General features: G+C 47.6%; 1 protein-coding gene across 1 annotated transcript in view; it reads right to left on the bottom strand.

The window, feature by feature from the left end:
- The window catches only part of ENPP1 (ectonucleotide pyrophosphatase/phosphodiesterase 1), a 612,613-nt gene that overhangs the window by 219,352 nt on the left and 368,392 nt on the right, over positions 1-24,869 (bottom strand). The window lies entirely within an intron of this gene.

The following is a 24,869-nucleotide window of genomic DNA, read 5'->3' as shown; positions in this document are numbered from 1 at the left end:
TGTTTCATTCTACTATTTATTTCAATGAGTTTCACTACCTTTGCTGTTATCGTCTTTTCACTGCCACTGGAAATAAGACCATATGGAACTGGCAGACAGGGGTTAGGGGGAATCGGAATGTTCTATGTGTTTATATAAAACTATTCCTAAGGAATGATTTAATGTTAGTCTACACTGAAAGGAGAACTTTTATGTAATGTAATGTAATGTAATGTAAGGGGTTACTTATACCGCGCAACTATCGCTCAAAGGAGCATCTTGGCGCCCACTTGTATGGCTGATCAGATAGAATTCTTACACTAGGGATCTGGCAGTGGTGTCAGGTAGAGTAAAGATCCAGGTTTTTAGTTGTTTCCTGAATTCAGTTTCTCTATCCAAGGCTCTTATGTGGGGGGGGGGGTGTTCAAGGCTTTTGTGCCTAGCACCGCAAGGGACTTGCCCCCGTGGGTCTTAAGCCTGAATGATTGAACTGCCAGAAGATTGGCGTTGGTCGAGCGGAGAGTTCGAGTTGGATGGTGTCTGATGAATTTTTTCCGCAAATACAACGGTCCTAGTTTATGTATTGCCCTAAAGGTGATGAGCAAGATTTTAAATAGAATTATTTTAATGATAGGTAGCCAATGTAAAGTCTTAAGGGCTTCCGTCGCTGATGATCTCCTGAGCCACTTTAATACAAGTTTGGCCGCCGAGTTCTGCACCATTTGGAGCCTATAGGTAACCTCCTTGTTGGTACCTGCATATAGTCCATTACAATAATCAAGGTGGGATGTGACCAGTGCGACCACTACTGTTTTCCTGGCCTCCAAGGGAAGGAGGTCGAAGAACTTTCTAAAGCTCTTTATAACACCAAAGCACGTACCTGCCACTTTCAGTGCCTGCTGTTTAAAGGACAAATTCCAATCAAAGGTCACTCCCAGATTGCGGGCCGTGGTGGCAGTATTGGGTGGTATTTCTGCTTTCTCAGGCCACCACAGTCTGGGTATGAATTCATTGTTTGGGCCCATCGGTATTATCTCCGTCTTCCCGGTGTTGCATTTCAAATGGTTAGACCGCATCCATTCAAAGGTTGCCGTGAGGCAGCCCTTGAGTTTCTCTTCCCAGACCTGGTTGTCTTTATCCATAGTCAGGATCAGTTGCGTGTCGTCGGCATAGGCTATAGCTTCTATGCCAAATGTTGCAATTAGACTGATCAGGGGTGCGGTGTAGACATTAAACAATGTTGGGCTAAGACTGGAGCCCTGAGGTACTCCTGTTGTGAGTCTTCTCTCCCCAGAGTGAAATTCTCCTAGCGTCACCACCTGCCTCCTTCCACTCAAGAAGTTCTTGAGCCATTCAAGTACCACACCCGTGATGCCAAAGGTTTTCAGACGGTCTATCAGAATGACATGTGAGACCGTATCGAAGGCCGCCGATAGGTCTAATAAAATCAGGACGGCCTTCTTCCCTTGGTCTAGGGCGGTACGGATGGTATCTGCGGTATGCAGGAGAGCAGACTCCGTTGAGTGCTGCGCTCTAAAACCAGCCTGGTTGGGATGCCATACTTCACTCTCTTCTAAGAACCTGGTCAGTTGTTGGTTGACCATAGACTCTGTGATTTTACATAGAGCAGGAAGTAGTGAGATGGGACGCAGATTGGAAAGTGTAGTGGGGTCAGGGAGCTGTTTCTTTCGCAGGGGTCTCACTGCTGCAAGTTTCCACTCTGGGGGGACATTAGCTATGGCCAGGGAACTATTTACAATGTCGTTAATGACTGGGTTGGTAACCTCCACAATAAGATGCAGGAGTTTAATAGGGCAGGGGTCAAATGGAGAACCTGATTTGGTGCAGAGTATAGCTCGTCGGGATTCCTCTAAGCCGACAGGTTGGAAGCTCGCCAATTGTTTCTCCACCAGTCTCTCCTTTCCATTAACTTCATCACCGGCCAGGCTAGGGATTACAAAATCCTTTGTCAGGCCATGTACTTTTCCTTCAAAGTACTCTGTGATAGCCTCGCACAGAGTCTCTGAAGGGGGAATTTCTTGCATTAGAAAGTCAGGTTTATTAAATCCTCTGACAATGTTGAAGATGACTTTCTGTTTGTTGTTTGCAGCCTCAACCGCCTTGCGATAATACGTTTTTTTTGCCAACTTAATATGTTCATGGTATTTTTTCTTTGTGGCATTGTATTTGGTGCGTTCTATCATGCAGTAGTTCTTACGCCATCTGCGCTCCGCTCTGCGCAGTTCTCCTTGTCTTATAATGGAGTTGTTCTGACCCCCAGTTCTTTTATAACTGTGCCTAAACATGAAGGCAACTGATTTTTTACTGTGAGCAAAGCACAGAATGTGGATAAAGATGTTGAAGGTTTTGGAGAAAACAAATTGCCCATGAAGAGTCACTGTCGCCAGCCTCTTATGCGATTGATCACGTTAAGCTTAGGAGGAACACATTTCCGCTCACTGTGTAGACCTATACACTGGTAGCATTATAAACAGTCTTAATTGGGGGAGGCATTTGATTTATTTCCTTTTCCCGAATAATAATACTGGGTTTAAGCCCTTGCTCAGCAACACTGATTTCTGAAGATTAGTGCATGCCTCCCAAGGACTTCTGAAAGGAAGCTAGTATCCCCCCCTTAACAATCTTGATGGAACGATCGGTGTCCTTTCATGGTATCACACAAAGGAATAACCCATACTCCAACATAACAGAGCATGAGCCGCTTCTTGCTTCCATCTGTGACTGCTCAAAAATCCACTCTTGAGATTGAGTTTGTATAATTCTGCTCTATTACCATCAAAAGATGCTATGAGATAATTCACAAACATTTTGATACGAGGGAAGGCAATTCCCCTCCTGGTCTGTAAGCTTTTCCGCTGCTTGTAAGACCTCCCTTGTCTGTTTGCAAACCATACTGGAGTGCCTCCCAAAGTGCAAAGATCTATCACTATGGAGTTTATTTCTTATTTCCTAGAAACATACATTTTTTTTCCTCTCATTAGGTATCTGGCCAGTTTCGAAGAGATAGACAAGTCTGGAAAGGTATCCTGAGCCTTGGTGGTTAAACTATCGGAGATGATCAGTGCCCCAGATAAGGAATTATTATGCCTGTAGTATTCCCATACCTTGGGGTTCTGAATTTACTCTGTGCAGTAAACTCAATCTATAATGCAGCACTCTAAAAAGGAGATTCCATACAGTGCATTTTTTCCAAGGTATATTTGAGAAGAATGCTGAAATTTACCAAGAAAAAACAAAGGGGTTGCAATTTCTCCCTGCAGACTTTTCTCAAGGACTCAGAATTCTGATATGTGCTGTAATATGAGTTACCAAGCATCAGATTTCCACTCAAGACTTAATCAGTGCCCTTGTAGATAATCAGAGAGTCCAGATCAGTTTGTTCTGGTTCTTTTATAGATAAAGGTATTGATTAGCAAATCTGACCAGAGCAACCACAGGCATTTGTCTAGCCAACGTGCATCACCAGCAGGGCTGCAATGATAGTTTTCATCACTGGGTCATTCAAAGTCCCATTTGTAATTGTTAGGGGATGTTAATTTAAAAACTTGTAAAAATGCCTGTTCACAGGAGTTTATCAGCGCTCTACAAATGAAAATGTAAAAACAAAAATGATTGGTCTCCCGGGAGCATCTGTTCACAAAGTGAATACTCATGTTTTATGCATTTTTACAATTTTTAAAACATTCAATTCTCTTTTGCAGTAGTGTGAGCTTATTGTAAAGCTCTTACTGCTCCACAAAAGGTTAACTGAAATCTGGGGACAGCAATATTAAACTACATGGTAAATCCAGAGGAGAAGGAGATGGTGACCAAAGCCCACATGCCATCCACTACTTCCGAATATAGGCAGTGGGCCACCATCAATGGGCAGAGGGTTGGGGCTCAAAGGGACATAGGAGCCAGCATTATTGGGGTATGGTGTCATCTGGGGCTGCATTACAGACAAGGAGCATTTTCATTGTTTGCACTAGGCGCACATTTTAAATGGTGCATCCGGCGCAAACAATGAAAATGCGTTCTATTATGATTAATGCACTGCTCCCAGGGAAGCTGCAAACTCACGCTGCCCTTGGGGCAGTACATTCAGTGAATAAACAGAGTGACTGCTTCACAGCTGGTTCGTCTTTTCACAGTGCAGGTGGCAACCAGCACTTACAGGGGATTTGAGACCCCTTTGCAGGCGGGTGCACTCAGTGACCGGGGCACTTTCTGTAATACGGCCCCTGGTGTCCTCAGAGCAGGTGATACTCAATAAATACCAACAGGTTATAGCAGCAGATAACCGTGAGAGTCACTATGGGCATGGTTCCCTTTGAGGGGCAGTGGGGGGCCTCCAAATCTCTTAAGGTAGTTGTGTGCCCTGTCACGTTTGTTGATTGTGTGCTAGAAAAGGACCTAGTGCATACTACCAGGAAGGACACACATGAAGATGTTAGAGTTACCTGAGTGGGTCTATATGACCACATGGTCCATGGCAGCCCAGGAGAGGAGTGCAGGAAGCCTTCAGCCTGGAAGAATGGCCCAGGAGCCTGCCAAGAAAGGGAAGGGCATGGGGCTTGGGAAGTCAGCCCCTAAGCTCCCTCACTACAGGTGAATAGGGTGCTAGAAGAGGCCGCCTCAGAGCCTACCAAGGAAGAAATTGCTTCCCCAAGAGACCTATCGGAGCTTACTGGGTGGCAAGTTGAGAGGGGGCCCTCCAGGCTGGAGATCTGCAAAGCACCAGAGTGCCCACCTCTAGATGGCATGAGACCACAGGCCAAAGCCCAGCAGCTGGTGAGTCCTATGGCGATCCCCTCATTTACTGTTGAGAATGACCTCCTTTACAGTGAGTCTAAGGCACCTATACATATAGCAACACATGCATTGGTGGCACCCCTGTGTTACAGGCCCATCCCACTGGGCCTGGCTCACAAGATGCGCATGGCAGGACATCTGGGGCAGGACAAGACCTCTGCAGGCATGTCTCCTACTTTTATTGGTCACTCATAAACACATACTTTGACACATTCTGCAGGAGATACCCAAGTTGGCAGGCCAGTGGGAAAACTGAGAAGAAGCTGAAGACTACCCTGAATCCCTTACCTGCTTTTGGCCCACTCTTTAAAAGAGTGGGCATCTAAATTGTCAGACCCTTGGACCCCAAGAGGGCCCTTAGCGACAGATTTATCCTGGTTTTTGTGGACCATGCCACTAGGTACCCAGAGTCCATATGTCCAAGGACTGCAACTGCACTGAGAGTGGCTAGGGACCAGTTGGGGGATTTTCACCCAAGTGTGTTTCCCCAAGGAAGCAGTGTCTGACAAGGGCACCAACTTCATGCCAGCATACATGAAGTCCATGTGGGTAGAGTGTGGGGTAATCTACAAGTGCTCCACACCCTACCATTCCCAATTCCATGGGGTAATTTAAGATTTAACAAAGACCCTGAATTACATGATTAAGGGCCTGCCTCAGCCCACGAGGCTTAAGTTGGACATTCTCTTACCATTCCTGCTCTTTGCCTACAGGGAGATGCCACTGAAGTGAGTTTAGTTTAGCCCTATTAAACTAATTATGGCCAGCCTGTTAGGGGACCTCGTAGTCTTGTTATGGAGGGGTGGTAGCAAGTTCTCAAGAAACCCCCTTAGGATGTGGTTAGTTACATGCTAGCGTTCTGCAACTAAATGCAAATGTTCTAAAAGACAATGAGAAGCTAGAAGACAGCCAGGTCATGAAAATCTGGTATGACTAGAAGGCCACTCTACTACAGTTGCTGCCTAGCAAGAAAGTGTGTTTAATCAGGTCAAAGGAGCCCCGGCCCTGCAAGACCATTTGACCGGGCTAAGAGCGGAAAGGGGAGTCCACTGAGCAGGTGGACCTCAAGAACCCCAAGAACTCAGTCGCCTCAAGCCACACTATGAGGGGCCTGAGATCAACATGCTGTTGGTGATGGATGAGGAAGTAGAGAAGGAGAGTAAACCTCTTCCTGACCTCCTGTCAGCCAAAGAAACAGATGGGTCAGTGGAAGGTGCCAACCTCTCTCCGACCCCAGAATAGCTGAGGGACTGTCACCAGTTGTTGGACAGCTGGCCTCCCTGTTCCCCCTCACCCCTGCGTGTACCCACATGTGTACCCATGCCATAGACACTAGTGACAATACCCCTGTCAAAAACAGTATCTACAGACTGTCAGACAAGGAGAGAGCCAGCATTAAGGAAGAAGTCTCCAAGATGCTGGAGTTGAGAACTCCAGTAGTCTCTGGTCCAGTCCAGTAGTACTATTTCCCAAGACCATCTCACCTGGAACCACCCCAGAACTCTGGTTCTGTATGGACTATAGGGGGCTCAGCTCCGTCACGAAGACTGATGCCCATCCTATTCACTGAGCTGATGAGCTCACAGACCATTTAGAGTCTGCCCAGTTCCTAAGTACTTTTGTCCTCACTTGAGGATGCATGCAAATTGCCATAATGAAGGGACCCAAAAAGAGACATAAGCATTCTCTACTCCAGAGTGCCACTTCCAATTTAAGATAATGCCCTTTGGACTGCAGGATGCCCCTACCAGAGGTTGGTGAATCGAGTCTTGGCTGAGATGAAGGCCTTCAGTGCTGCTTACGTGGATGACATAGCTGTCTTCAATAGCAGCTAGGAGGACCAGCTGTTTTACCTCTAGGAAGTGCAGACTCTGCAACAAGCAGGCCTGACTATCAATGCTAGCAGATGCTAAATAGGGCAAGGTTTTGTGGTGTACTTGAGCACTTTGTGGCCAGTAGAAAGCTGTAGCCTCTCCAGGCCAAAATAGAAAAAGTCACGGCCTGGTAGCCCCCTAAAAAGGGGGGTGCCTTCCTGGGCCTCACTGACTATTACAGGAGGTTCCTCAAGGGCGACCATTATTGCCCCCTGGACTGAGCTGACTTCGAATAAGCAGCAAAAAAAGATGATTTGAATAGAGGCCTACCAGGCAGCCTTTGACACATTGAAACAGGCCATCTGTACAGCACCTGTACTCAAGGCCTTTGACTTTTCTCAGGAATTCATTGCGCAAACTGCCTGAGCACATGCCATAGGAGCTGTGTTGTCATAGTTAAATGAGGAGGGCCTAGACCAACCTGTAGCTTATCAATGAACAGAGGAGGAGTGCTATTGAGAGGGAAGCATTGCTGTGGTTTGGGCACTAAAATACTTGAGAAGGAGTAGTTTCTTACCTGTAACTCCAGTTCTCTTGTAGGGGTGTTTCCGTGATAAGTCATAACTATGTGAATAGTTCCGTGTGTGCGTGGAGCACTTCATTAGATATATCTTCTTAAGTTGTCATCTTCTGCCTTTCTTCAGGAAGGCCTCCATAGACACTTAAGAGATAAAAAGACAATAATGTAGCCTAACTAACTAGGCTACACTGCCCATTACTTCATCTTGAAGTGAAAATAGAAAGCCAGTTAAATGAGAAATTTTACTGAGTTTCAACACATAGAAAACTCCCCTTCACAAAACTCCTTTTTTCATAATAGAGATGAAAGGGTTGGACAGAGAAGCCCCCCATAGGCTGCCATTATGTGTCGGCAAATGGGTTCCGTGCCTTTAAGATTCTCCAGAGACCCCCGCTATCTCATGATGCACAGGCAGAGGTAGTTACTTTCAGTTCTTTTTGAAGACATAAAGATGAAATGTCTGCTGAGTCGTGGGTATGTCTGTTTTTTCCACCGAGGACTATTACGGAAATACCCCTGCAAGAGAACTGGAGTTACCGGTAAGAAACGACTCCTTCTCTTGTAGGGGATTTCCGTGTATAGTCATAATCATGTGAATAGACTAGCAAGCCCATCCCAAAACAACACCCCAGTAGTGGAAGAAACAGAGAATACCCGCACTATTGTGCAAAGAGATTCCGAAGTGAAGCCTGCCCAACCTTAGCATCTGCCCTAGCATCAGTGTCTAGGCAGTAGTGCTTAGTAAATGTATGGACTGACTTCCAAGTGGGAGCCTTACAGATTTCCAAAATAGGTATGTTACGAAGTAAAGCTGCTGTAGCTGCTTTACCTCTGGTAGAATGAGCCCTAGGCTTACTAACAAGAGTCTTGTTGGCTTTCTTGTAACACAGCTGAATACAGGAAACAATCCACCTAGAAATGGATTGTTTGGCGGTAGCTAGACCATTCCGGACCGAGCCATAGTTTACAAATAACTGGTTGGATTTACGGATATCTTAAGTCTTGTCCAAATAGAACTTCAGGATCCTCCTGACATCAAGGGAATGAAGCGACCTCTCAGCGGGAGAAGAAGGGTTCTGAAAAAATGTAGGAAATCTAATAGTTTGGTTCACGTGAAACTCTGAAACTACTTTAGGGAGTATCTTAGGCTGAGTACTCATAACTACCTTAGAGGAATGAAAAACTGTATATGGCTCTTTACAACATAGTGCCTCAAGTTCACTAACCATGCGGGCAGAAGTTTTGGCCACAAGGAAAGCCGTCTTCCAAAACAGATGCTTAAGAGAAGCCTTATGAATGGGTTCAATCGATTCCCTAATCAGTCAAGAAAGAACCACATTGAGCTCCCAAGGAGGTGAAGGACGCCTAATGGGAGGAAACACTTTTTTCAATCCTTCAAGAAAATCTCTGAGGACTGGGATTTTAAAAAGGAAGTTTGTGAAGGACATTTCCTATAAACATTTAAAGCTGCCAGGTGAACTTTAATCGAATGAAACTGAAGGCCAGATTGAGCCAAGTGTAGCAAGTAATTCTTAGACACACACCAGATGCAAAATCTCTTCCATTTATATGCATAGGATGTGCGTGTAGATCAGGGGTCTCCAAACCGGTCCTGGAGGGCCGGATCCATGCCAGATTTTTGGGATATCCCCATTGAGATACATGTAGTTATTTTAAAAATCTGGCATGCATCCGGCCCTCCAGGAGCGGTTTGGAGACCCCTGGTGTAGATGGTCGTTTGGCCTCCTTCAATATCTCCATACAGTCCTGAGGGAGATTCAAATGTCTGTACTGTACTAACTCAGGAGCCATGCCGACAAACGACGAGAGATTGGGGTGCACCATCTGTCTGCCAAACTTCCTTAGAAGGTCCAGCCGGCATGGAAGACGGAAATGTGGCAGGAGGGACCAGTGGAGTAGGGCTGTGAACCACCACAGAGGAGGCCACTTCGGAGCAATGACGATTATCTTGACCCGTGATTGTAAGAGCTTGATCAGTACTGTCGAGATAAGGGGAATTGGAGGAAAAGCATAGAGAAGGCCGCCTGACCAGTTGATCCACAGTGCATTTAGAGTCCCTGGTTAGTAAAACCTGGAGGAAAAGTTGCAGCATTTGCTGTTTCCCGCTGTAGCGAACAGATCGACCTCTGGAGTACCCCATCTTCCGAAGATGTCTCGCACCACTTTGTCGTTTAAGACCCATTCGTGATTTTCTTGAATGAGTCTGCTAAGAGCATCTGCCTGAGCATTTTGAACACCTGGGAGATGAGTTGCTGTGATGGTCAGGTTCCCGGCCAATAGCCATTTCTGGTCTGGGCTTCCCGAGATAAAACTAGAGAACTCGAGCCTCCCTGCTTGTTGAGGTTGAACATTGTGGTCGTATTGTCCTTCTGGACAGGCAGGGAACTGGTGTGAAACTATAGCAGGAAGGCTTTCAGCCCCAAATGAACTGCTCGAAGTTCTAGGATGTTGATGTGGTACTTGGCCTCTTTCTGGGACCATGTGCCCTGTATCTGCAGGTGGTCGGAATGTGCACCCCAGACGTGGAGAGAAGCGTCCGTCACTATGGTTTGCGTTGTTATCTCCTTGTGGAAGGGAATCCCCGGAGGAGACTGCGGGGAGAACATCACCATCGGATGGACTGGAGAGCCTGCTGCGCCAGCTGAATCCGGTCTTCCCAATCCCCCAGTTTCTGGTCCCACTGATCCTTCAGACATTCTTGCAGGGGTCTCATATGGAGGCGTGCATTTGGAGTGAGTAAGATACAGGAGGCCATGGAACCCAGGAGAGAAGATACCTTCCTCGCAGTCGGTGAGGGCATGGTCATGAGAGCCTGAGCCTTCCAAAGGATCGATAAATGTCTCTCCTCTGAAGGACACACGTTTGCTGTGCGTGTATCGATGGTGGCTCCCAGGTACTGTAGACATTGGACAGGAGTCGAGACAAACTGTGAGGTTAATGTGGAGGCCCAAACGAAGGAGGAGATTGGAAGTCCGATTGAAATGCAGTTGCGCTTCCTGAGACGTAGCTGCATCGATCAGCCAGTTGTCCAGATATAGATAGACAAACACATTGTTATTCCTTTTTTTTATTTTATTATTTTATTGATATCAGACATTTTATACATACATTATGTTGTGATTACATTTGCTATTTCAAGTACTGTAGTGACGAGAGTATCATAATTTACATTTTGCAGAGATTTAAACATTTATATACCATTATTGCTTTATGTCCTGATTATACCATCTTTACATATATTTATCCAATTCCCTGCCTATTATTAATTTCCATCCATGCTAGCAAACGTTCCCATATATTCATGCCTTTTTTCATAGTCTTTAAACATTTACATTTATACAGAGATTTCCCGACGTCCAACATATAATAATCTATATAGCCACTGAAAATGTTGGGGGCTCACTATCCTTCCATGCGGTAGCGACCAGCAGGTGTGCTACTGCCAATGATAAATACACAAAATCCTTCCTCGCCAGATCCAATTTGGCACGAGTGTCAACCTAATGGCATCAATGTTGAGGATTATTTTTATCTCCTTATTAAATACCTGAAACCAACATTTTTAAATATCCTCTTTAAACAGGCCCAGCTTTCCACAAGAATAAAACATGTGTATACTATCTGGCATCTCAGGCATTCATCTGTCTGTCTCTTACCCCACTGAAACAATTTTGCAGGTGTATAAAAAAGATTATATAGGGTTTTGTATTGTTGAGCTTTAAAATAAGCTGACATAAAAGCCTCAATCCCAATCACTAAAACCATGTCTATATCCACCTCCCAAATCCCGAGCTTGCCAACCCATTTTGATTCAGATTTGATAAAGTTTCTTAATTTTACACTCTGAGTTTTACATACTGTTTAATAAAGGGATTGACTCCATTCTCATGAGGCCTTTAGGAAGCCCTTTAATGCGGTTCTGTATTTGCAGGTGCTTAAAACATGAATTCCTATGTATAACAAACCCATGAACTAATTCTAGAAAGGCTTTTCTTTCTTCATTAGAATATATATCTGCCAGTGACATGATCCGCGCTTGCTGCCACTTCTAGCCATACCATCATAAAATGCTGATGACAAAAAATGAGAGTGCCAAAGTGATGTAGACTTATTATATCTGCTGATTTGACAGATTTTTTCCAGATCTTCAGCGCACTCTCAATGCATTTATATTCAGATTTTTTATGATAGTTTGAATCGCTTTGTCGCTGAAACAAACCTTCAGCAGCATCCCCAATAGCAAGCTGATAGATGTAGGGAGGAAGCCAAAAGTTTATAGGGGAATTAGGGCATTCAAAGATAGTCATGGTTTGTGTGATGTTTGGGCACAAAAACAACAAAATAACCCTGGATTCACATATTTTTCCCATCCGCATAGGAAATTTGTGCGATTGTATTACTTTTTTGCTTCCCATCTACTGATGGGCAATCTAGATATTATTAAACTGCCTCAATTATACTCTGATCACAACCCTCTGGTTTTGGAAATAAAGGGGGCGCTAGCTATCAACCAGAGAACTTCTTGGTCATTTGATTTAAAAGCTGTTGACGGATGAGGAATTTTGCATACATGTTAAAAAATGGGCTCAGGAATTATTTGACTGCAACAGATATATCCCCAGATTCATCAAGAACACATTTTGCGATTCCTTAATAGCAAAAAATACCGATTCGCTATTAAGGAATAGCAAAATGCTATTCATCAAGAAATCACTTAAAAAATAGCGATTTCCAATAATTCCTTAATTGCGACTCGCAAATTGCGAGTCGCAATTAAGGAATATCTCCCCATTCATTCCTGTTGGCCTAGAGGCCCATAGGAATGAATGGGCACACACATGCCCTTAGGGCATGCGTGTGCGCAACATGAAACATGAAACATGAAACTTTGAAAAATACACTTTAGTGCATTTTTCAAAGTTTTTGCTATTTACCACGTAGTTGGACTTCGCGGTAAATAGCGGCCCCAGATTGCGAATTTGCATTTTTAAAATGGTTCATGAATTGCATTTAAGGAATCTCAAATTGAGATTCCTTAAATGCAATTATTCACAATTTAGCGATTTCTAGAATTGCAATTTTTGCATTTGGGATGATGAATCCCAAATGCAAAAATACCCCTGCAAAGGGCAAGATTCTCAGAATCTGAACCCTTTGCGAGCAGATTTTACTTTGATGAATCTGGCCCATAGTGCCTCCCGGGAGGTGGTGGGGATACTTTCAAGGATGCCTTGAGAGGTGAGATAAGTGGGTTTGTAGCTCGAACTTGGAAGCAGCGAAAGGTACAGTTTGACCAACTAATTAATAAATTGTCTGATTTAGAGGCAGAACATGTTCTAATAATAAATAAAGGGGGTCCTGGTAGTTTATTGGATGAGCAAATGACTAAACTAGCTATAGCCAAATCGGAAATAAACTCATATTTTCAGAAGAAAGTGGCTCAAATGTTTCAAGCTTATAGGGGGGAACTATATGAATATGGGGAGGCCACAGGACCACTTTTGTCTTTAAGAACCAGGCATAAAAGCATCAGAAACAATATTTTTAAAATCAGAAATAGAAACAACCGCTTAGTAACTGGCCCGCAGGAAATCATAGAGGTATTTGAAGAATTCTATAGTAGGCCATATCAGCCGGATGAACTCTTCGAAGAACATCAAGATATAGAGGATGAGAACTTTTTGTTACCTAGGCTGGATAGTGAAGCAGCCCGGCACTAGAGCAGGAAATAACCATAGAAGTAGTGCATGAAGCATTGGGGTCCCTATCTCCGTGGAAATCTGCAGGTCTGGAAAAAATCCCGGTGGAACTCTACAAAATGTTAACACATCAAACACTCCTTATTATGCAAGATTTATTTATGGGCATAAAATGTAAAGGGATTTAACCCGTATCGTGGCAGGGTACGGATGTGGTGGTCTTTCTTAAGAAAGATAAATCACTAGTTTTCGCACTGCCCAATTTCACTCATGAATGCGGATGCAAAAGTATACTCTAAAATAATGGCCACCCGATTGCAAAAGACCATTGTTGCACTTATATCACCCTGGCAACACAGCTTTGTTCCCGGCAGGTGGACCACAAACCATACAAGACGTGTTATCTCAATTCAGGATATCGCAGAGATGGAGGATAGGGAGGTGGCTGTGGTCCATTTGGACGCAGAAAAAGCTTTTGATCGGGTGGCCTGGTAATATCTTATACTAATTAGCCCAATCAATGTGATTAAAATTAAGGTATTCCCCAAGATTTTATATTTAGTCCGGGCGATACCGCTGGAACTTGCTACATCTAAAATACATCAAATTGAGGGTATGCTATCTAAATTCATTTGGGGTTACCAAAAGGTATGGCGTGCCTATAAATATCTGACTTTACCAAAAGAACGGGGTGGTTGGGGAGCCCCCAATATACAGCTATATTATTGGGCTACTGCCTTAGAACAATTTGGAATCTTTTACTTTCCCCAAAATGGAGAAGTGGGATGATCGAGAACACCTTGTTCTTCCTTAGATGTGCAGCAACTACAGCCATGCATTTGAAAAATGTCCACGGTGCAGACTTCAGGCCGAAGGGAAGCACAGAGTTTTAATAGTGGTTGTTGCCTATGGTGAATCGCAGGAACTTGCGATGTTTCCACGCTATGGGCACGTGAAAATATACATCTTGCAGATCTATTGCGCATAGCCAGTCTCCCTGATGGAGTTGAGGGTAGATTTGATGCAAGGATAACATCCAAAACATTTCTCTGCAAACCCATTCGCTTGCCTGTCGCAAGTCGAGGATGGGTCTGAACTCGTTCTTGTCTTTCTTGCGGACTAGAAAGAACCGTTCCAGTGATGTTCCTCTCTGTGCAAGTGGAACTGGTTCAATCACCATTTTCTGTAAGAGGATGTTGGCCTCCCTCTAACTCCCGTAGCAAGTAGCGTGAGTGAGTTGGAGGAATTGACGAAGGAGGGCTTGTGAAACGCAGCGAGTATCCACTGCGAACAATATTAAGCACCCAATTGTCCTGAGTTATTATCTGCCACTCTGCCAGATACTTTTGAATGTTTCCCCCACCGGAGTGGGTAACGGAAAAGGGGTAAGGAACCCTTCAGGGCTTGGAACCAGCAGGGGCCTTGTTCTCTTGTGCAGTCTGCTGGTTGGAAAGTCCTCACGATTGGCGTTTGTGAAACGGCTGAAAAGACAGCTGAAACTGCTGTTGTTGATTGGACTGACGGCCTTGAGATCATTGGAACCTCTGGGAGGAATAACACAGTTTGAAGGGGCGGAAGGATTTTCGCTGTTCTTTAGGTTTCTCTAGACCTACAGCCTTCAAAGTCTCCATTTCAGTCTTTATGTGGGCCATCTCGTCAACCGCATGGGAGCCAAAGAGAGTTGTGCCAGAGAGTGGGGGATTAGAAATGTGCTGTTGTGCCTCTGGCTTCAGTGAGGTAAGATGAAGTCAGGAATGTCTCTGGAGAGCAACTCTGTGGCAATACTTGGGGCTGACAGGAGTGAAGTATCTGCTGCAGCACTGATGATTAATTTCGAAACCATCAGACACTCGTTCACTATCTCCTGAAAACCTTCCCGCTTGTCCCTGGGCAGGAGGTCCATAAATTGTTAAAGCGACTCCCACAGGGATCTCTCATACCGGGCCAGCACAGCAGTAGAGCTGTCTGCCTTCATGGATTTAGCTGTGGGGTTGCAAACTTTTCTCCCCACCGAATCCAGCTTACGGCTTTCCTCATCAGGTGGTACCGTTAAAGTCAGAGCCGTAGCATGTTGTTTCTTTGCCGCCACCACTATGACACAGTCTGGGGTGGGGTCCAGTCGGAGGAAGGCAGGATCTGAATCAGGTGGGAGATATTTCTTCTGTGGCCTGGAGGGCACAGATTTGATAGTAGATGGTGTAAAGAACAGTTGCATTGCTGGCTACACTAAACCAGGCACCTACGGAAGCAATGGACGAGATGTTTGTCTCTGCTGGAGAGTTTCAAATATAACTGAAGTCGACGGCACAGGAGTAGACAAGGCAATGTTAAGCTTTTATGCCCCTCTGATCAGAACCTCCTGAAAGGAGGAGAAACTCTTTGAGGAGGGGAATCCGTTAGAGTAGGCAAGTACCTACCCATACTCGTGTAAGACATATCCCTGGTATGCCTGGAGCGAGATCTCTTGTGGCGATGGCGATGAGATCACGTGGAAGACCGACGGTGTCTACGGGAATGATGTCTCGGCCAAAACCGTGATGTTGGTCTTTTGAGGCTCTGCAGGACGCGTGGGCTGAGGAGCTGTGGGCCCAGGCTGAGGCAGAGGTGGAGGCGGAGGAGGCAGAGGTGGCGGTGTTGCTGGCAGGGCCACTGGTTGACAAGGAGCAGGAGTCATCCTTGATGGTGAATAGGTACTCGAGAACTCCAAATATGCAGAAGAGACCATCCTCCTCCGTTTTTAAACTGGCTGCGAAGGAGCCCTGCACTCAACGTCAGATATCCCCCTCGACGTCGATCTACTGCTCGACGGTGAATGGCGACGTCATCTGGATTGTGAACTCCCCCTCGGTGAGGACTCCTGGACTTCGACCTTCTTTTTGACGTCAACGGCGATGATGATCGACGACAATGATGTCTCGACGGCAATCTGCGTAGAGTCGACGTTGAACATGGGGACACCCGCGACGGCGATCTCGTCCGAGACCTCGCCGTTCTTCTTCTCGATGTGGAGCATTGACGTCGCTTCGACCCAGAGCCCTGAGTCGACGGAGAGCATATAGTCGTCATACCTGCTCTCGACGTAGTTCTCGTCGTAGATAGGGACATGCGTCATTTTTCCTCCGTTTTTAGACTGTGTAGCCTACCAGAGTTTAAAGCATGGATTTTGCATGGATTTTAGGAGAGGACTTACCCTCTCCTTGCCCAGAAGCTGTAGATGCTGCCTTCTGCCTTCGCTGCTCCAACCCTTGAAGCTGAATCTTCTCCCAGTCATGCAGGGTGCGCCTAGAAAAGGTCTTGCAAATAGAGCAGGTGTCAGGGACATGAGAGACAGGCAGAAACAGAATACAGACTCTGTGTGCATCAGACTTGGCCTTCTTCCTACAACTGTCAGGACACTTGTCAAACAGAGAAGGCATTTTGAGAGAAAAAAACTGTAGAAATTCTGCCAAAAAAGGATCGCAGAAGGTAGATTCAGGCCAAAGACGTCGAGTGAAGTTGCACAAATTTAAATACTGAAGCAACATTTTGAAAGGAATACCAAACAAGCATTTACAATGCAATGGTTTTGCCTTTGTTAAAGTTAGAGCTATTGGCATTGCTCTTGACATTATTTTTTTTATTTTTATTTTTTAACATAAATAAATGGCATTGTCATTTACAATGCCACTAGCTTTATCTCTCGCAAATGACACACACAAACACACACAGAGCCCCCCCACACACACACCCACACAGAGCCCCCCACACACACAGCCACACAGAGCCCCCCCCAAACACAGCCACACAAAGCCCCCCCCCACACACAGCCACACAAAGCTCCCCACACACACAGCCACACAGAGCCCTCCACACACCCACACAGAGCCTTCCACACACCCACACAGAGCCTTCCACACACCCACACAGAGCCTTCCACAGACACCCACACAGCACAAGCAGGCAACAGGGGCACACGGAGGCACAAGCAGGCAACAGGGGCACACGGAAGCACAAGCAGGCAACAGGGGCACGAAAACGGAGGCACAAGCAGGCAACAGGGGCACGAAAACGGAGGCACAAGCAGGCAACAGGGGCACACGGAGGCACAAGCAGGCAACAGGGGCACACGGAGTCACAAGCAGGCAACAGGGGCACACGGAGGCACAAGCAGGCGACAGGGGCACGAAAACGGAGGCACAAGCAGGCGACAGGGGCACGAAAACGGAGGCACAAGCAGGCGACAGGGGCACGAAAACGGAGGCACAAGCAGGCGACAGGGGCACGAAAACGGAGGCACAAGCAGACAACAGGGGCACACAGAGGCACAAGCAGGCAACAGGGGCACACAGAGGCACAAGCAGGCAACAGGGGCACACGGAGGCACAAGCAGGCGACAGGGGCACGAAAACGGAGGCACAAGCAGGCGACAGGGGCACGAAAACGGAGGCACAAGCCGACAACAGGGGCACACAGAGGCACAAGCAGGCAACAGGGGCACACAGAGGCACAAGCAGGCAACAGGGTCACGAAAACAAGCACAAGCAGGCAAAAGGGTCACAAGCAGGAATTGTAATTTAGACGGGGCTGAAGTGGAGAACGGTCAGTAGGGAAGTAGTGCGGCTGGTGCAGTGGTACCAGGCCGAAAGGTGAGAGGGGCTGTCTGCACCCCAGTTTGGACAGTTTCCACTACCTAACAGGGATTGGTGGGAGGGGGGCGTACTTCTTGCTTGCTTTAGGGCTGTTACTTCGGGGACGCAGTGCACGCTCTTGCCTGCTGCCACCAGGACACGACAACAGGCAGGGAGAGGACAGGCTGGGAGAGGGCAGGGAGGGGACAGGCTGGGAGAGGGCAGGGAGGGGACAGGCTGGGAGAGGGCAGGTTGGGAGATGGCAGGCTGGAAGTGGACAAGCTGGGAGAGGACAGGCTGGTAAAGGTCATGGAGGGGACAGGCTGGGAGAGGGCAGGCTGGAAGTGGACAGGCTGGAAGAGGACAGGCTGGGAAAGGGCAGGGAGGGGACAGGCTGGGAGAGGGCAGGCTGCGAGTGGGCAGGCCGGGAGAGGACAGGCCGCGAGAGGACAGGCTGCGAGAGGACAGGCTGCGAGAGGACAGGCTGCGAGAGGACAGGCTGCGAGAGGACAGGCTGCGAGAGGGCAGGCTGCGAGAGGACAGGCTGGAAGAGGACAGGCTGGAAGAGGACAGGCTGGGAAAGGGCAGGGAGTGGGCAGGCTGCGAGAGGACAGGCTGCGAGAGGACAGGCTGCGAGAGGACAGGCTGCGAGAGGACAGGCTGCGAGAGGACAGGCTGGAAGTGGACAGGCTGGAAGAGGACAGGCTGGGAGAGGGCAGGCTGGGAGTGGGCAGGCCGGGAGAGGACAGGCTGCGAGAGGACAGGCTGGGAGAGGACAGGCTGCGAGACGGCAGGCTGGGAGAGGGCAGGCTGGGAGAGGGCAGGCTGGGAGAGGGCAGGCTGGGAGAGGGCAGGCTGGGAGAGGGCAGGCTGGGAGTGGGCAGGCTGCTAGAGGACAGGCTGCGAGAGGACAGGCTGCGAGAGGACAGGCTGCGAGAGGACAGGCTGCGAGAGGACAGGCTGCGAGAGGACAGGCTGCGAGAGGGCAGGCTGGGAGAGGACAGGCTGGGAAGCAGAGAGGGTCTTACCTGAGAAGTCTGCCAGCGCGGAGCTCTACGGGGCGCAGAGCAGCAGCAGGGCCCAGCAGAGCAGAGCAGGGCGGGGGCGGCAGGGGCTCGCAGAGGTGTCTCCTGGGGCAGCCGCCCAGGTCCACCATGGTGCGGCTCCGAGCCCCAAGCTCACATGGTGCCAGCGCTGCCCGCTTGGAAGGGAAGGGGTCACAACGGATATACCTATTTCTGAAGTACGGATGTGTTTGACTACAATGCTAATGTTTTCAGGGGAGTGAGTGCCTTCTTGTTTTAGCTGTGATGCTTACAATACCAGCACCGTTCGCAGACACAAGTGAGTGCACATTTAGCAGGCAAATACGGGAGCGTCGTTCATTTTTTTTCACAGTGCACACAGATGAACATGGATAAACAGATCCAAATGAACTGAAAGCAAACAGACCTAAATGTCAAAAAAGGCGGCAAAAACATAAGCGCTATTTACAAATCACAAGCGAGTCCTGGCGCCTGAACCCCTTAATTCGACATTGACTTACTGTGTTAAAAAAATAACTTTTTAAAAGATTTGTGATACTAAAGGGGATTCCAGTTGAGCCGTTAAAGGGGAATCTATAGGGTTGGTTCCGCCGCCGAAAAGAAGTGAATTAACTCCATCGGCTTCTGAAACAGTCGGAAGGAATTTCTAAAGAGTAAAATCAGCTCGTGCCAAGGACACAAACACGCGAAAGTGGTCTGTAGAATTCGTTTCTAAAAGGCGCGGAGGGGCCTCTCTGTAGGTCACCGATGAGTAAAGACAAGGGTTTTAAACTGAATCTACTGCTGCAGTCAGTCCCTAAAGTGTGGGTGTAAAGGGCTCCCACCTGCCAGCGCCCCAAAGGTTGAACTCGGAGATCTGAATGACTTCAAGCCGATGAATAGCGCATCAGTGCCTCGTCAAGGCCCTTAAGCGCTATATGAATACATTTACAATCACACACCACATAAAGGGCCAGCGTGCCGGCGCGACGAAGCTGCAGGAGCGGTGGGAACCTTAGCTCCTGTGGAAGAAGGGACGAGGCTTCATGGCACATTGGGATCAAATGAAATGCTGGCCAGGTGTACCCTGTGGGGTCAGCCCAAAGCAGGGAGAGGTCTTTTAGCCCACAAAGTGGTGGGCAGGCGCCCGAACAGACGAGTCACGCTGGGACCTCGCTGAACAGTGATCAAACCCCCAGTTTTCCTTGAGATTTGAAGGCGGCCACACAGTGGCGGCTGGTGGATTTTACAAGTGTCGGGGCTGTAATCTTTGCCCAGAGTGTAATTTGAAACCAATAAAGCGTACGTGCCCGAAATGGAAACAAGCGCTTGGCAGAGCTGCATGGGGTTTGTGCTGATAAACACTGCGGGCGAGATGGAGGCGCTGTGCTCTACTGGAGGCGCTTGGCCGCGTTGCCGGGGGTTTGTGCTTGGAAGCGCTGCGGGCGAGAGGAAGGCGCTGTGCCCGACTGGAAGCACTGCGGGCGAGAGGGAGGCGCAGTGTGTTCTACTCCAGGCGCTTGGCAGAGCTGCATGGGGTTTGTGCTGAGAAGCACTGCGGGCGAGATGGAGGCGCTGTGCTCTACTCCAGGCGCTGGGCCTCGTTGCCGGGGTTTGTGCTTAGAAGCACTACTGCCCGACTGGAAGCACTGCGGGCGAGAGGGAGGCGCAGTGTGTTCTACTCCAGGCGCTTGGCAGAGCTGCATGGGGTTTGTGCTGAGAAGCACTGCGGGCGAGATGGAGGCGCTGTGCTCTACTCCAGGCGCTGGGCCTCGTTGCCGGGGTTTGTGCTTAGAAGCACTACGGGCGAGAGGGAGGTGTTGTGCGCTACTCGAGGCGCTTGTTCTCTGCCAGCCGGGGGGACGTGCTGCTTTGTTGTGGAGTCAAGAAGTCTTGCCTTCTGTGTTTCCCATCACTGGTGGGGGGGGGGGCTTGATATGGAGAGATGGGGCTGCCCAAGCTTCCAGGACTCGCTCGAGGCCTTCAAGGAGCACTGGAGCCCCTCCGAGAGGAAAGCGCCTGGAGCCAAGGTCTGTGCGTGAAGGCGCTGACATCCTTCTCGCCAGCAGCGATGTGGGGTCAGCCCAAAGCAGGGAGAGGTCTTTTAGCCCACAAAGTGGTGGGCAGGCGCCCGAACAGACGAGTCACGCTGGGACCTCGCTGAACAGTGATCAAACCCCCAGTTTTCCTTGAGATTTGAAGGCGGCCACACAGTGGCGGCTGGTGGATTTTACAAGTGTCGGGGCTGTAATCTTTGCCCAGAGTGTAATTTGAAACCAATAAAGCGTACGTGCCCGAAATGGAAACAAGCGCTTGGCAGAGCTGCATGGGGTTTGTGCTGATAAACACTGCCGGCGAGATGGAGGCGCTGTGCTCTACTGGAGGCGCTTGGCCGCGTTGCCGGGGGTTTGTGCTTGGAAGCGCTGCGGGCGAGAGGAAGGCGCTGTGCCCGACTGGAAGCACTGCGGGCGAGAGGGAGGCGCAGTGTGTTCTACTCCAGGCGCTTGGCAGAGCTGCATGGGGTTTGTGCTGAGAAGCACTGCGGGCGAGATGGAGGCGCTGTGCTCTACTCCAGGCGCTGGGCCTCGTTGCCGGGGTTTGTGCTTAGAAGCACTACTGCCCGACTGGAAGCACTGCGGGCGAGAGGGAGGCGCAGTGTGTTCTACTCCAGGCGCTTGGCAGAGCTGCATGGGGTTTGTGCTGAGAAGCACTGCGGGCGAGATGGAGGCGCTGTGCTCTACTCCAGGCGCTGGGCCTCGTTGCCGGGGTTTGTGCTTAGAAGCACTACGGGCGAGAGGGAGGTGTTGTGCGCTACTCGAGGCGCTTGTTCTCTGCCAGCCGGGGGCACGTGCTGCTTTGTTGTGGAGTCAAGAAGTCTTGCCTTCTGTGTTTCCCATCACTGGTGGGGGGGGGGGGGCTTGATATGGAGAGATGGGGCTGCCCAAGCTTCCAGGACTCGCTCGAGGCCTTCAAGGAGCACTGGAGCCCCTCCGAGAGGAAAGCGCCTGGAGCCAAGGTCTGTGCGTGAAGGCGCTGACATCCTTCTCGCCAGCAGCGAGGAGCCTTCTTCCCCCGGGCTGCGGGGGGCGGGCACTTCCGGCCGGCCGCGCTAGGATTGGCCGGCCGGCCAGTCACGGGGCGGGAAACGGGGAGAAGAGACGCAGTAGTGCCGGCAATGCCGGACCAGACACGGGGGCGTTCCCGGCGTCCCGTGACGTCGGCAAAAGCCAAAGAATGTCGGGAACGCCCCCGTGTCTGGTCCGGCATTGACGGACAGGCCCCTCGTCCAATGGCAAGGCTCCGTTTACGGAGCCAGCCAATCAACGACGAGGGCCGAACCAAGCCACACTACAGTTATCATCAGGTTTTCGCCTGCGCCGAAAAGATGCGCAGAGCGCATCTTTGGCGAGGCAAAACCTAAAAAGGTAGAGCTCAATGCTCCAGGGTCCTGCTAGCAGAAGCCGCAAAAAAGAACTGAAAGTAACTGCTTCTGGCTGTGCATCATGGGATACCGGGGTCTCTGGAGACTCTTAAAGGCACGGTACCCATTTGCAGACACATAATGGCAGACTATGGGGGGCTTCTCTGTCAAACCCTTTCATCTCGATCATGAAACAAGGAGTTTTGTGAAGGGGAGTTTTCGATGTTGAAACTCAGTAAAATTGCTACATTTAAAAGTTAACTGGCTATCTTTTCCCACTTCAAGATGAAGTAATGGCCAGTGTAGCCTAGTCAGTTAGGCTGCATTATTGTCTTTTTATCTCTTAAGTGTCTATGCAGCCCTTCCTGAAGAAAGCAAAAATCGGTGGGTAACCCAATACAGTACACCCTTGCGGGCTCGGGCAGATACTGTAAATGTGAAAAGAGAGAAACAAAGTTTAAAAGAATTAAAGAAAATCCTCCCGATATACAGACCAGTTTACGTGACTTAAAACTGTTCAGGTAAACATCCAACCAACTGGGGCAATATATGGTTGTATTTCTAGTTCAAGTTTTGACATGCTAATTTTCAATGTTAGAAAATCAGGACTGCCATAGAGAGCCTGTTTAAAATCTACCTGGTGAAATTACGTCAGGATCAGTTATATAAGTAAGTTTTTGTATGAAACATGTTGAAACTGATATACTACAAAGAGTAGTAAGGTCTGATGATTAGTTTACCATAATGAGTTTATTTGACTTCTTGTCTAATTACATTTTTTTGTAAATAATTTGTTATCTTTTGCACATGGGTTATATGTGTTCTTTTTTAAGTTGTAAAATCAAAGGGACATGATAGTAATGTGTTACATTATGTCTTCGTAGGCGGTCATTGCTATATGCAAATATCTGTTGTCCTGAAGAAGGTCTTAAGGAGTAAACGATAAAAGACAGAAACATCGACTATAGAGTCCATTTCTACATTTGTTATTGATTTCACAAGTGACCTTCACTTTGAGAAAAACAGGAGTCATTTGTTATTTTTCTCAGATTGGATTTTTTATTCAGATGTATTGTAGGAAAAATGTGTTAATCTCTTTTTCATTTGAATGCATTTTGATCAATTTTAATGGTACCCTTTCAACTTTTGAACAATAACATATATAAAAGAAATATCTTTTGATAAAAAAAGATTCCCCTTGTTGCTGTTTTTTTCTTTATTGCTCTCGTTTGTCTCTAGGTTAGACATACAAAATAGCTGTAAACAGATACCAATTATGTTGGGTCAGACCATATAATGCAAATAACATTTTAGTTAGATTTCTGTTAAATATTTCTTTAAACAAATTCCCTTGCTGGCACTTTTTTGAATTTACAGTATCTTCCTGAAGAAAGGCAGAATATGACAAATTAAGAAGATATATCTAATGAAAGTGCTCTGGGGTCCATGCACAAGGGCGGGACTATTCACATGATTATGACTATATACAGAAATCCCCTACAAGAGAACTTACCTGTTTGGGACTCACTTCTGGGTTCAGACAGACCACATGCCCCTCTGATGGCTAATGTAAATGAGGGGTGAGAATGCCAAAATGTTGAGGTAGTCCAACTATAGGGAATTAACTTTATGGTTAAACACCAACCTAGGTAAGACCACTCCATTGCTGATTGTCTGACCAGGTTCCTCCGCCTTAGTGATGAGAACACCCAGGAGGTTGGGTACTTCTCCCCACTTAGGAATGGATGGAGACTTGTATTAGAACTGTCAGCCTTAGCGTGGTTTATCAAAAAATGTTTTGCCTTCATCCTTCCTATTTTGCCAAATTTGTTTTTGTTGGCATTAGGATTTTGCACACTTTACCACAGATAACCAATGCTAAAGTGCTTATGCTCACTCCCTAAAGCTTAGTAAACTTGGTTTACACCTGACTGACTCCCTAAAACTTAGTAAAATTGCATTACACCTGACTGGCAAATTTAATTTACTTATACGTCCCATGTAATGTGGTAAATCATATACTCAGGGCTAGTAAAATAAATGCTGTCAGTGGGCCTGCACTTATTGTGCCACCCACCTAATTAGTCCCTTAAAAAAGGCAAAATAAACCCCTTGCCAAGCCAAAAATTCCCTTTTTATTACATATAAGTTACCTCTGAGGTAGGCCCTAGATAGCTCATAGTGCTGGGGGCATTGTTATTAATAACTTGGACATGAAATTTTAAGTTTTACATGTCTCAGTAGTGAAAAACTCCTAAATTCCTATTTCACTACTCTGAGGCCAACCTCTCTCATAAGCTAACATTGGGTTACCTTATTATATTCAATAAGTGCTAACTTTTGATAGGGAACAGGTAGGAAAGTCATTGTTAGTATCTAAAGAACTGTAATTTAAACGCTTCTTTAATGCTAAAATTAGATTTTAAGTCTCTATTTTGACAATGCCATTTTTAGAAAGTTGTTGTTTTTCTGTCCTACATATTTTGTGCCTGCAGCCTGTTCCTGAGTCACATGACTATGTGTAGTTAGTAATAGACCTTTGTGTATTCCTCCCTGAAAGTATCACAGAGGAAGGTTTGCATGTTTGCAGGGTGGGCCGTCTCTGACTTGATGGTGGGGCGGAGCTGCCACCTACCGCACTTGCACTTCAAAGGAACTGGCTCACCTTAGACACAAAGGACTTCACACTAGCGTATTACGTCCCCAGACAGAATGGGAACTAGGCAGGGATGCAGGAAATTTCAGACTCTAATATAAGGGGAACTCCAGAAACTTCTCCCACTTCAAGGAAGGCTTCAGGTATAAATATTGGACCTTCAGACCCATCTCTTCTGGACTTGTGGACTTTGCCAGGAAGAAGAACTCCCCAGCTGCGGAGTCTGCCCTGCTGCCCAAGTCCTGCTAAGGA

This window comes from Lissotriton vulgaris, chromosome 6 (assembly GCF_964263255.1).
Source record: "Lissotriton vulgaris chromosome 6, aLisVul1.2, whole genome shotgun sequence".
NCBI classification, from domain to species: Eukaryota; Metazoa; Chordata; class Amphibia; order Caudata; family Salamandridae; genus Lissotriton; species Lissotriton vulgaris.
Note: the sequence above shows the minus strand (reverse complement) of the source record. Positions and strands in the feature narration are given on the sequence as shown.